We start from the raw sequence: 13,718 nt of genomic DNA on the forward strand, positions 1-13,718 counted from the left end.
CCCTAGAAATGCAGACGTTGAACGCAGTCGTGATAAGCTCGACCTTCCGGTCCTGCAATCATTTTGATAAACTCTTTTACCCTCTCCCTGGCGCAAGGGCCGACTTTTTGACCTCACGGGTTATTTGGAAGAAAGCACAGAAAAAGCGAGTCAGGGGCTCGTAGAAAAACGTACCTAATCGGTAAAAGTACAGCCAACTTTCATTTTTAGTATTTGTAAAATTGTTTCTTGAGCACTATGTTAAATATTTGCAGTTAATTCTCATCATCGTCGATATGTGTTAATATTTTTTTTTTTTACCATTTTTTTTACCTTACTTACGGTAAGTTTTGAAAAAAAGACAGGAGAAAGAAGATATTTTATCCACAGTACGCACTTTTTGGATAATTTGTAATTTCGCTACTCAAAAGGAAAAAGTCGAAAAAAATTTTACCACTTTTACTTTCACTGTCGCTTTTTCCCGCTCTCAATTCCCAACTTCTGAACGCAGTTCAAGTCATGAGACGATAGGGTCATCATGCCGCGTTATTCAGAACCCATTTATCACCTCTAGAACAGAAAATCTGCATCTCTGATCGTGAGTGACGAGCTGCACATCCTGTTTGGTTATAGCATAACAGGAAGTGACACAGACATCTTGGCAGGACCGACGGAAATTCGTCAGCCTCCCTTAAATCTTACGAACAAGCTGCAGCGCTCTCAGATATAAAGAAAGAAAAACGGAGGCATTGAAAAAAGAAAAAAATATGCAAGATTAATTTATGACTAAGTCATCGAGTTCAACTTTAACGTATTTACAATTTATGTACAAATTAATACTTAAAAAATTTTCAAACTAATCAATTCGAAATCAAAAAATATTCTTCACCATTCCTTCGACACAATCTTGTCTGTCTGTCTCTCCCTCTTTTTCTCTCGATATCTGATACCCTTCAGCAAATATTCCTGCAATGCAGAACGTAACGATTTCTTGTTTTTTTGAAACGTTCATCACGTGCATCCGGGTACGTTTGTAGACGCGAGCAATTGGTACGTACCTTCGGCGAATTAACAGCGTCGTCAACGTAAAATCTGACGCAGGCAGGCAGGCAGGCAGGCAGGCAGGCAGGCAAGCGGGTTACCGGTGAACGTTACAGGTTAACGGTGTCCTGGCCCCGATTCTCGCCATTATGAAACTATATTATGACAGAGGATCCCTCTGCGTACCGTTCAGCGTACCGTGTTCTCCACCAGTGCCGTACCAACCCCGGGATTGCCAATGGTGGGGTTTTTTCTTTCTGTACCTTATTCAATTTTCCTACGTGATCGTGCGATGATCTTGAACTTCCTTCGACTTTGAAAAATATCAGCGTTTGAAATTTTAAGCTGGTTCGAAGTTTAACCCTTTGAGGGGCACATTTTTCTACTGAACAAATTGAAGAAATCTTGGATGATCTTCAGGTTTTCGGGGTAGCTTATGATGATTCTGAAGTCAGAATCACAAAATTCAAAATGGCCGTAATTTCCCGAAATTTCGAAATTTTTATTTTCAAAAAATTAGCGTACGGAAAATTCTGAAAAAAACATATATTAAAAAACTGTGTACGGAAAATATGTAAAAAAGATTCATAGCCTCAGCTGTATACGTTGCAAAAAAACCAAAATCTTTTTGAGAAGACGAGTTGTTTCATGGTAATTATTTATAACGAACATATAAGCAAATTATTGCAATTTCGCATGAAATTTTAATGACTTAGGCACCGAAGAATCTGAAAAGTGTTTATATGCATATAAAGAGTGCAAGAATATATTAGAAATATGGGAAAAAAAACTGAGACCAAACAGATGGGACGTTCACGTTCCACTGCTCCTCAAAGGGTTAACATGAAAATTAATAATTGGAAACACGAAGTTGCCTATCATCACTACGTTGTGAAAATAAAAATAAAAATAAAAATGTTGGCCCCTTATAACTCTCGTTCTCTCTTTTCCCGCCATCCTATTAATTCACTGTAAGGGATAAATCGTCAAGGGGGTAGGTATCAGGATCTGTTTTGACACACTTACACGCTTGCTCTTGTCCCGGTACCGTTGGCTTTCTTTTTCAAATTCTTGTCGTTTTGAGTCATTCTTTCTCTCTTGCTCGTTAGTAATCAGAACACCGAAGTCATTACGCGTCTAATATTTCAAATAAATTACAGGTACATCTCTACAGCCTGGTCGATAAACGAGCCACAATGAAATAAGGACAGGTCACAGAGAACACGAGGTTGAAATATTGGGGGGGAAATGATTATATTCTTAATTTTACAATGATTTTCAATGAACTAAAATTTCGAAATACCAGTGTGTTTTGTTTTATTACAGTTTACCGAATTTCAGACATTTCGAAAATCGCGAAATAACGGTTTTTTCACAGCAATAATCGTTACGATAACGTTATTAGTTCATACAGCCGAGCTGATCGTTCGATTCACCATACAGAGGGAAGCTACAGCACTGGAGGTAGAAAGGGAAGCAAACGGAAAAACATGTTGACATGATGGATTAGCGAAAATGTGATATTCCATCTTATCAGATGTATATCGCAGTCTTCGACTCGGTGACTGGTCACCTCCCCGCATTGTAGACCCTCGACAGACGATTGGGTAATCCATGATCGATTATTAATATAAAATGGGTTGCGAAACTGCGCATCAGACTGAAGTCTAATCAGCTATTATGACGCCTGATTCTCCGTACGAGAATTTTAGTCTATGTACAGGCGAAACGTATTTAATGTACACCAGGCGTGTTTGAAACTGTAACCCAGAAATCGGACAACTTGAAAATCCCTGAAGCGGGTGAAAGCTAGTGAGAAAAATAAGTCCCTATGGTGAACAATTTTCTGAACTGATACCGAAACGTTTCACATATCCATACTTTTCTTACTATTACCCTTTCATGGCGTTATGGTGGTTTTATGGTACTTCCAGGACATTTCCAGGACATCTTCAGTTTATTCAAGAACATTAAAAATAGAATATTTCCAGGACGGAAAAAATATTCAAGGATAGTTTCCGGGATTTTTGAAGGACAAGCAAAATTCAAGGATATTTACAAGACAACTGGAGCCCATGCCTGTATATAGAGCAAATTCATTTTTACAATTACACGTCAGGACGAGCTTGACGATACCGAACGATTTTCATCAAGCCAATCTGACTCGGTAGTTTCCGCTTTTAAAATCCACACAAGCATGTTTTGTATTGTAAAAACATCTGTGTAACACCTCAACTGTACACTAATGCATACACCTAATATGCAGACGCACAGTAACAACGACGAGGCTTTCTTGAAAACAATTTTGTTTTCACGACACTGCGAGTGCTGCACTGCGCAAAGCCATTTCTCTTTATACACGCGTATAATACTTAGTCGAGTGAAAATTGCGCAATACTTTCGCAAAGTCAATGACTCCGGAATCTCGCGACGCTATACGGTGACGGACAAACACGTCACTAAACTTTCCCAACGTAGCTCACCGATCGATAACAATTAAATCACACGCGACGTTATATTTCACGTTCCAAGTACACGCAGACGCATACATGTACAGTCCAAATAGAACAGGTATAAACGTGTGCCAGAAAACTAACGACTTGAACACAAGCGAAAGCCTCGATTCCTTAAGTTTTTTTTTACAGAATATTACGATTATTCTTCGACTTCGTACAAAAAAAAAAAAAAAAAATCACACACTTTTCTTCGTCTAATAGAAAATAATAGATCGGAAGGTAAATCGGAGGTCGAGCTCCGAGTAGGTACTCTGACGTGCAGGTATGAACGGAATTGATCCATTCTACGTCAGAAAGTGTTCCATAGTACCGTAAGAGATTTCGGTATCTCCTGTCCTTTTTCCGTTGAACAATTCCTCCTTCTTTTTCATTTCTTTCTTTCTTTTATTCTTTTCTTATTTTCCCCTATCCTCTTACACAATCGATGATCGCCTTGCAAGACTCTCCGCTACGTGTACCTAACACATAAATTCACACAGGTACGTTTTTACCGAGATATTATGACCGGCATAGTACGGTATATAATTATGTATACATATTAATACATAAACATTTAATCGCATCTAACGGAAGATTTGAATTTTTCAAATAACCAATCCACCGTGAATAATATCGTACAGTCGCATAACGTGAAAATAAATTTCGGAGAAACAAAGTCGAAGAAAGTGACGATAGGTTTCAGAGAAAATTTGTGTTGTGTGCAAGGAGTGCGACAATGCAGATGAGAAACGTGCAGGAATAAATAAAGGAAAAATAAACGAGACAATCCTGGCGGTTCGTCGATATCAGATTTAAACTGTACAGACAGTAAGAATTTTGTACGGACGGAAGACCGGGATCCGATATCTCCAAAGGAAAAAAACACTGACGTGGGTATGCTCAGTCCTGTTGTATCGGTAAGGTGATGTTCGGCATGTGCTATACCTGCCCTAACCGGGGTAGACCATACAACTCAAAACGATCTATCGAGGTCACGGGTATAAATTCGATCTGCGCCCGTGAGAATGTATGTATTACATTACGTTGATGTGTATGTATATGTAGATCCGCTATATTCACCGTGTTCAAAAACAAATTGAATAGGAGCAATGCGAAATCGTTCGTTTCCATAGTGTGAGTTACACTCGTGCACACACAGTACACACACTTGCATACGCCATATGCCGTACATGTATGAATAAATCGAAGGCACCGTTAAAAATATACCGGTGCAGGATTTCTGGGTATAATGCATGCAATCTTGATATACATAAATATATATTTAGGATCTTAAATAACTTTTGAAAGAGTAGGTTTATCGTAAAATGATAACAGACCTTTTTTGTAGGGCTTTCAATTTTCTACAAAAATATGTCCGTACGACGCATCGGTGGTTAGTTATAAAAATCGGAAGAAGCAAAAAACCATTTTTCTCATGTTTTTCTTATGGAGAATAGAAAAGTGCGACGAGCATCGTCTGGATGTTAATATTAACAGATCAAATTTTAACAGGCGTATTTTTATACCTGAATGAAACTTTTGAACCTGTTTTGAAGAGAAAAAAGAATTTTTCTTTTTCGAGACACCCTAATACACATATTATACATGACTATCGACAGCCCTACATACTTACATATCAAATAGATATTCATATACATATGTATATATATGAACATGTATGCATATGAGGATTAGAATATGTGCTGCAGGGATTGAAAATTAGTAGGGCAGTTAAAGGAAAAAGCAGCAAATAATTTTCTCAAAAATAAACTCGAACGAAATAATCTACTGCTGGAAATAATAGCAACAAATAATAAATGACCGTAATTAGCGGGCACATAAGAATTATTGAAGTACTAAATTATGCGTATAATATCGTTGAGGAAAATCTGGAACGGTTTAAATTTAATTATAGGTGCAGCCGCTGACCAGAGTCGCTATGATAGAATCTGCTGCAGTATTAAGGTCGCAAGATTTCTCTCTAGCTTTCCCACCGAGTTTTATTATTATTATTATCATTCTTACTATTATTATTAGTATTATTATTGTCGTTGTTGATGTTGTTGATTTTTCTTACTCTCTTTCAGGCACATACCTAGCTGTGTACTGTGGTATGACTGTAAGTCGAAGGTATGAAAAAGTGAAAAGGGAAACCACTGCTGGGGATCACCCTTTTTGAGATAGTAAAGCAAAAATTGGTGAGAAAATAAATTTGCTGGATGCGAATGCTTGGAGTGACCCTCGGGACTTTGATCCGTGTTCTCTCAACGGCCTTCGTAATGGCGATTAACCCTGTGGCCCTGTAAATACTGAGACTGCACAAGGCACGTGACAAGGTCACTTTTGTTCGATGCAAAATATGGTATTATGCACAGCATGGGAGACTATGGTGAATTTACACTCGCTGCTTGCTATCACACGCAAGGTGCAAAGGCTCTGCTGCAGTTCTTCAAGTGACGTCAGATTTTCTCTTCTGTGATCGCGTTGGTTCGAGTTGGTTTTGGGAATTGAAAATGTGGAAATGAGAAATTACACCCGCAGAAAATTGAGTTTTCCAATAGCTGATCACCACTCTATTCTTCATTTTTTGGAACGTCCTTTGTCGATTCGTACTGATTCACTCGTTGGATAGCATTTTTTCATTGTTTCGATGCGCAGAGTACAAGTGAATAACGATTGATAAATTGTGTATCCGTGTGGATTGTGAAGCGGAAAAATCATTCTATTTTATCTGTATGGTGTCTGCACGCATTAACATCTCCGGAATTAATCGATAAGATACGGACGAGTATCAGTTTGCTCTGAATAATTACAGTATTTCAATGATTCTTAATTTGCAAATTATGTTTAGCGCTTTTTCTGTTTCATTGAAATTTAGTACCTCCATTTACTACCGATGTCGCCACGAATTGAAATATAACATTTTTCATCTGCAATCCGCATGCTTCATGCTCGTTTCTTGGCGGAACTCAGCCACTGAACTATAATTCTCTCTCCAACTTTTCTCTGCTGTAGGCAGTCATTTACGACAATCAGCGAAACGAGCAAGAAAAAGCTCTGATTTCGATCGAATTGAAGCATCTGGAAAAGGAACTCGCAAATACGACAGACGAGCATCACGGAGAGGCAAATTGTACGTGAATGTCATTGCTGCGCAATCGAACGAGAAATGATAGTGAGGTTATGTCGCAAGCAAGAAAAAGGCAAGCGCACCAGCGTCCGCACAGGCGTAGGCAATGAGAAATAAAGCAACCCCGACATGATTTTCTGAAGCTCAAAGCTGTGTTTCGCAGAACCGAAGCTTAGGCATGGTTGTATGTACAACACCAGACAAGCAGCCGAGAGACACACACACACACACACACACAGGTATTCTATAGCTCTCGATACGCATACATGAGGTGCAATATTCACTTGAGGGCACTTGTCAGTGTTCAACCATTTTTTGACGAGTTATTACTCAGACCCGTGCTACTGGAGTACCTCACAGACGTGTGCCTGTCACACATATTCGAAGTAAAGTATTCGCTTCAGATCATTCGTCAAGGCAATGCCCTACTACGTTTATAACTCTGACGCATGTACAGTGAGTCAATTATTTACTTGCGGTTACTCGTCGATGCTCTACGTGTATGAAAAAGTTTCTACTCAATCAAGGCTCATCGAGAACTTTGGGAATTTCAGAATATTATGCACCTAACGAATGGTATTTTTATTAGAGCTTACTCGTTAAGTACTAAGGCTTCTGAATAAAGTATTGGATGAGCCAAGTCATTCAAAATCCTAAGACTTTGAGAGCATGATGCACAATATAAATGATACATCCATTGTAGGTCACTCGTCAAGGCTCTGACTTTTTTTTATTACACAAGCCAGGTTAATCAAAACTTCAGGAGTTTGTGAAGATAATGGACAAGAATGATATTTTCATTCCAGATCATGTCAAGCTTCAGCTCTTTCGGAGAAATTTACTTCTATCCTACGAGTTTGGCAACATTATGCTTCAGCAATATATGTAATTGTTCGTTAAATTTTGAACAACAAACTTGTTGCAGAAACGCCAGGTATTTGGATAAACCAACTGAAAACTTCAATAACCGCAGATTTATAAATGAACTCACAAAGGTTATGATACTAGCTAGAATTAAGACATCAGAAATATGGAAGATCAGCTCAAAACTGTTGACATCATCCGTATGTCTGTGTACATACATCACCTGTGTACCCCATACAGTGTCATTTCAAGTTATAACTCATGAAGACCAAAGTGTTAAGAGTTGAACAGACGTTGATTAATCCAGTAAAAATCATGATAATGATAAAATGAATAATCAGTCCAACTGTGAATACTTGTGTTTCACGCTTATAAAGAGTGGATTGCTAAGGACAGAATGGTTCGTCGTCTGCTACAATTTAATACGCATGCGCTACAATTGAAGAGCGGTTGTTTGCCAGGGTGACCAACCGCCATGAATGTAACCTAAAAAATGTTGACTGGTGTCGCTGGCAGTTGCGTTCAACACCGACAGCTGTAAAAATTTTTGAGGTTACATACATCGCGTCGAACTGTCATCTAAATTTATGATAATTGGTCGCCCTGGAGAACAACTGCCCTCGAATCGTAGCGCATGCGCGTGAAATTGTTGCAAACGACGGACCATTCTGTCGTTAGCAATTTACTTTGTATGTAGTTGAGAGATACCCTGAAATATTGGAGCAGAGCTTTGATGAAATTCGGTTCATAAGGCAAGAAACTGACATACAGCATATGGATCGAAAGTATTGGCTGTGAAATCGTGGTGTAATCGGTTGGAAGTGAAGATGCTTACATTTTGATCAGTTCAGAAGAAAAGCAGCATACAATTGTGATTGAACTTTACATACAGGTAAGTTCATTTGATCATTCACTAAGTGAATGATGTTTAATTTTCTGCTTCAACTATTCATTAAAAATTCAACGATAAACGGAACTTCAACACTCTCGGATGAAAAAAATGCTACGCGTGACTGACAACGCAAGCCTACTCTACGAGTTTCAACTTTGAATCAATGTCCCCATGTGTCCATCAATTGGTTCTCGAGTCATCGTATCCGCTTTGGATATTGAACAGTGAGCATCGCGAAATACAAAGATTTTGCACTGGCGACCTCGTTTAATTAATCGGTCAAGTTCTCGGCGAAGAAGAAGCTGCACCGAATTGTCGCAGGTTGCTGAACTTTCACGGAAGTAGTTTGACCAGCATACCCTGAATCCAGGTAATATTTTTATACATCTCATGAATTCCGCACATGCAAGCATATCAAGTTTATTCGTAATTGTTACAACTTAGTGCAAGGTGTGTCGGTTTACTCCTACATATAATAGTAAGACGTAACGGAATTATCTGATACTGTAACGAGGTGTCTGAGAATATACCTCAATCCGTTAGTCGTTCTGAACGAACGATATTTTCTACCATAACGTCATTCACTGTTTTATTTTTCAACCAGTGCACCGTTCAAAGTATGTATCTTTGCGGTATTTTCCTGCCACTATTACTTACAACATTTGTTGGAGGAAATTTTACATACACAGATTATGAAGAGAACTGGGGCCTACTTGGTTCAAGACATGGTACTTTCATCGGCCGGTGAAAGCAATATGAAAGTGCTTGATTGCAAAGTAGAAAGGTGAAATGTACGGTAAAAAGACTACCAGACCTGTTACCTATGTGTGCGTATGGCTTGGTCTAGACCTGTTCGGTACTTGATTATTTTAATTAATTCAGTTCCAGCGAATTACCAAGTTCAGAAATTTCCAACTCCGGATATATATTCTCAATTCAGTTTTCCACAATCCGGAAAATTTTATTTTTTACATCACAGAGATACATTGTTGATTTTTGCATATACCTTTCAAAACAATCAAGGGTTTTTATCATGATAAAGCAAATGCATTCTTCATGTTTGGCACCGAAATATTACTGTCACCGGTGGTCATGACAGTTCTGTTTCGTGAAGCGAGCCTAAATTGAATTTGAATAATTTACAGGAAGATAAATATGAAGATGACAAACATTAAGTGAACATAGAAGAAAGAGAACGTGACTTTTGAACGCCAAGATAATGTGAAGTAAAGAGAAGGAAAGGAAGAAAAAAGAAGAGAAAGGGAAACAGAGAGATGTATAGATAGGGCGACACGTAAGGCAATCAATAACGTGAACGCCACAAGCCAATAGCCACTGAATATTTTTACAAATCCCACTATACGACCTTACGCAAACATACGCTGCACGATGTTGATTTCATATACATACAATGGCAAGTTCACGGCTACATATACATTACGTGGGAATACGAGTTACATAACAAAGCTTTTGTTAAAAAAAAGGCGTGCAATTTACATCAAATCTTTATTATTTATCCATCCATTTTTTCTGACTTCTCTCACTAGTGAAAGGTTGATCGGTTGGGTGTGCGGATAAATCAAATCACTTCAAGCTGCATCTTCGAACAAGTGAAGTAAGGATCAAGAATATTGGACTGAGCTGTGAAGAAGACGATCGAAGCTTATCACAAGATATGAATAAAAAAAAGTCGAGGAAACTGCCCGAGCTGGCGTTGCAATGTCGAATGGGGGGATGTTATTGTCACGGTACTGACATCCGACCAAATACAATGCAACGACTGTCGAATAACAAAAATGAAGGCCAATGGGATTGGCCACTGCAGCGGGAATTTATCCAGTACTGAATAAGGAATTGTTATTCCTTACTTGTTGAACATTACTTGTTGAAAACAACTCGTTTTCATATACTGATGGCAATAATCAGTAACGGTTTTCGGTTTTCAGATACTTTTTATATCTCTATTGTATCGGTTGTGCAGAGCACGTAGAACCTTGGATGAGTGATTTAAAGTAAATCCTTGGCAATCCACGCGTACAGCAGCAAATCATTAATATTATTGTGTGGAAACTGCAGTATGAGGTTTCGATAAAGTAAGTGTTGATAGTCTTTGTCAAAACGTTGAAAAATGTGTATAATATACACATGCGCAGCAACGTTACGAAACGCGTTCAATACATGTTCGCGGATAAAATTCATCCTTCGAACTGCAAGCGTTGCTTCTTTGTTTAGGGTTGCAAAATTGGTACAAAAATAGCGGTGAATCAAGCGACGCCCACGTTGAAGAAGGTTATGATACTTTGGGTAAGGTTAGATAAATCGTAGCAAATAAATACGTCTGGGTCTGAAGCAACGAGTGCGTTGTTATCGCGTATCGGCTTTTGCAATCAAAATAATAAGATGTATATCAACGGGGACTCTGCAACGAGACTCTGCGCATTGTCGCTTATATACAGCAAAACGTTCACCTTGGCGTGAAAAAATTTACGGCGTCTTTGTGCGTACAGCAAAAAATGCCTAGTACAGAGGCAAGGGTAATGCGTTAGAAATCCAGAACCCTTCTCAATTTCCAACATTCGCAACTGTCTACGATAGTTATATCTCGTCTGATCCTGCTGCGGCAAAAATGTCTAACACTTTATCTAATTGTAAGTCCATTTTTACTACGATTTGTCCAACAATTTTTGTTTCAGACAGGCCTGCTATAACACATCGATTCAAATTCGAAAGGCGAATGAAGATCCCGGCGATTTCATACGATTAATCGACAATAACAACCTAGTGGTTGATACAGTGACAAAAAATTATAGGCCGTTTATGTTCTTGAATTGAATAGCCCTGTAATTTTTGTCAGAAACATTTTTCGATGTGACGTATACCCGGGGAGATATTTTGTCCTCAACTGAAAATACGATCCCGGGGTCATTGTGTAATTGCAAAAACAAAACTGAACGATGCATCGACGTACCTATATATATATATATATACATACACATACATGTATGAGCAAGCCGCCTTTATGCCTCGACAAATAAACTGCAGCGCGTGCTCAGAGACCGAGTATCCTTGAAATTCCCAAACGCATAATATGCGCCTGAGTGGTATGGGATCGTGTCACGCCCGATGCGATTGTGAATCCATGAACATGTATCCACATAACGTATGCACGTACTTGTAACGTTTTTTCATTACGAACCCAAGATGCTTCTCGCTAAACTTATTTTCGATGCAGTCATTTGGTCATCGCATTGCAGACCTGTGCATTTTTCGATGAAGCAAGTTTCGCTCTTTGTTATTCGTAATCTTTGTACATGCACTTATTCTTCTTTGTTTTTTTCCAAGCTAGCCAATTGTTTACCCGTGTATGAAGTTCGTTAGCAATTAATTGAGATGATATTTATACGATTACGCGTGCGTGATTAGCAAGCAAATATGAAACGAAAACAAGACTGTTTGAGGTTTTGTTTTCGAAAGCACTGAGCTGAGTAAAGAGGTCTATCTCCCCTCTATGCTATTTTGTTCCTTTGACTACATCTCTCTCTCTCTCTCTCTCTCTCTCTCCCTCCCTCTCTCTCTCCCTCTCTCTCTCTCTCTCTCTCTCTCTCTCTCTCTCTTGCTGTTGCTCTGTACTTGTTATATCGTATTGCTCAATGGCTTACCAACAGCTGACTCTAACGGTGGATTGTTACGTTCTGCCTACGGTCATTGTTGAAATTCTGCACGTATAACCGCGGTCGATAAGGGTTGCCGAGCAAATGATGACAAAGCCATTGCGTTTCGAGTTAAGTGCGAAGGTGACCCGTGGTGATTCACGTGCTGACGACCTCTCGTCTGGCCACGCGAGTATAGATTAGGAAGGAGGGGTTAGCCGCGCATTGAAGGAATTCAGGAGAAGTTAGGAGGTGGCAAGAGCCGCAGGAAGTTACCCAAAGAGATTATGTACCACCACCGTCACGAACTGCAGTTAATTTGCAGGGGTGTCAGAACGTCCAAATATACTCGTACATGCAGAACCAGAAACGGTCGGGCGTTCGCCTTGGTAAGGAATTTATTACCAAAAAGTGGCAGGATCTTCACCCTGATGTAAATGTCCTACAATATGTTGAAACATTGAAAAGAATGGAACGGATGCTGATTTCAGGAACGGTATCCCAGTGCGATTGCAATGTCACGTATGGTTCAGCTTCATTAATTTTAAAAATCATTTCAAAGAGGAGGAAACGTCCAAACCCGAAGTAACGTGGGATCTCTGACTGTGAATTGGAAAATTCGCAAAGACTGTTTTGAAATCACGTTCTAAATAATGTCGTGCGTCACTCGTCGTCCTTTATTTGACATCGCGGCATACGTGTGTATATCAAGCGCGTTAACCCCCGCCTGTGCTATTCGAAAACTTCAATTCTCAGTAATCGCAAACGCATACGTGAAAAACAAACTACTTACTTATACATATATATACACGTATATACGCATACTCGTCAGGCAATATAGAAGTATTTACGAGATACGAAGAAATTAAAAAATGATGCATGAAGTTGGGAGAGTGGAAAAAACAAAGGATCAGGATTATAATAATTATTCAAAATTCGGAAAACAACATTTTTATTCATAACATACATTGAACCACCAACAAATTTCCAAGGAATGAACAATAGCAACGAATAAAATTCTTTTAGTACTGCACTCTGACTATCGTTGGACCTTTAAACAGCCGAATGACCTTGGTCGGCGTCGCAGTCTTATAGTCAGAGGACTCGACAGCGTGGCACGTTCCTCCGAGATCTACCTTGGATACTACTTTAGCAGACTAACTTTTGTTATAGTTATTTTCCATAATTGTGCCGCCCATCAAATATACTTCCGTGCGCAGTAAAGTCCACCTTAGAGCCTGAAGCTGATGAAAGTGGAATATTCGCTGAAAAATCATAACAATGAGCAAATAATACCGAATCATTGCTCTTGACGCTCCTGTTATGTGCACTTCGGAAGCCAGAAATAGATCGGCAGCCGTCTTTGTGCATCCAAAATGAGAAACTAGTTTGATTGGCTAAAACTTTCTATCAATTTCATATTTCGTAATAGTGCGGAAAATGTTGTGAAGGCGAAAAGCCCTATAGTCTCAAGTGAATAAATTTTTGCACATGGCAATACTTTCCTGCAGACCTCCACCGGATGGTCTGGGCGAATATATTTTGGTGCTGCGAGCCTCCCAATATGTAGAAATTGGAATGCCAATCACAAAGTAAAAGCCGCAAACGGGAATTTTCGAGTGTTAGAAATATCGTTTTCTGGAATGCTGCTTTATCGCTAATCGAAC

The sequence above is a fragment of the Neodiprion pinetum genome, chromosome 5 (assembly GCF_021155775.2).
Source record: "Neodiprion pinetum isolate iyNeoPine1 chromosome 5, iyNeoPine1.2, whole genome shotgun sequence".
Lineage (NCBI taxonomy): Eukaryota > Metazoa > Arthropoda > Insecta > Hymenoptera > Diprionidae > Neodiprion > Neodiprion pinetum.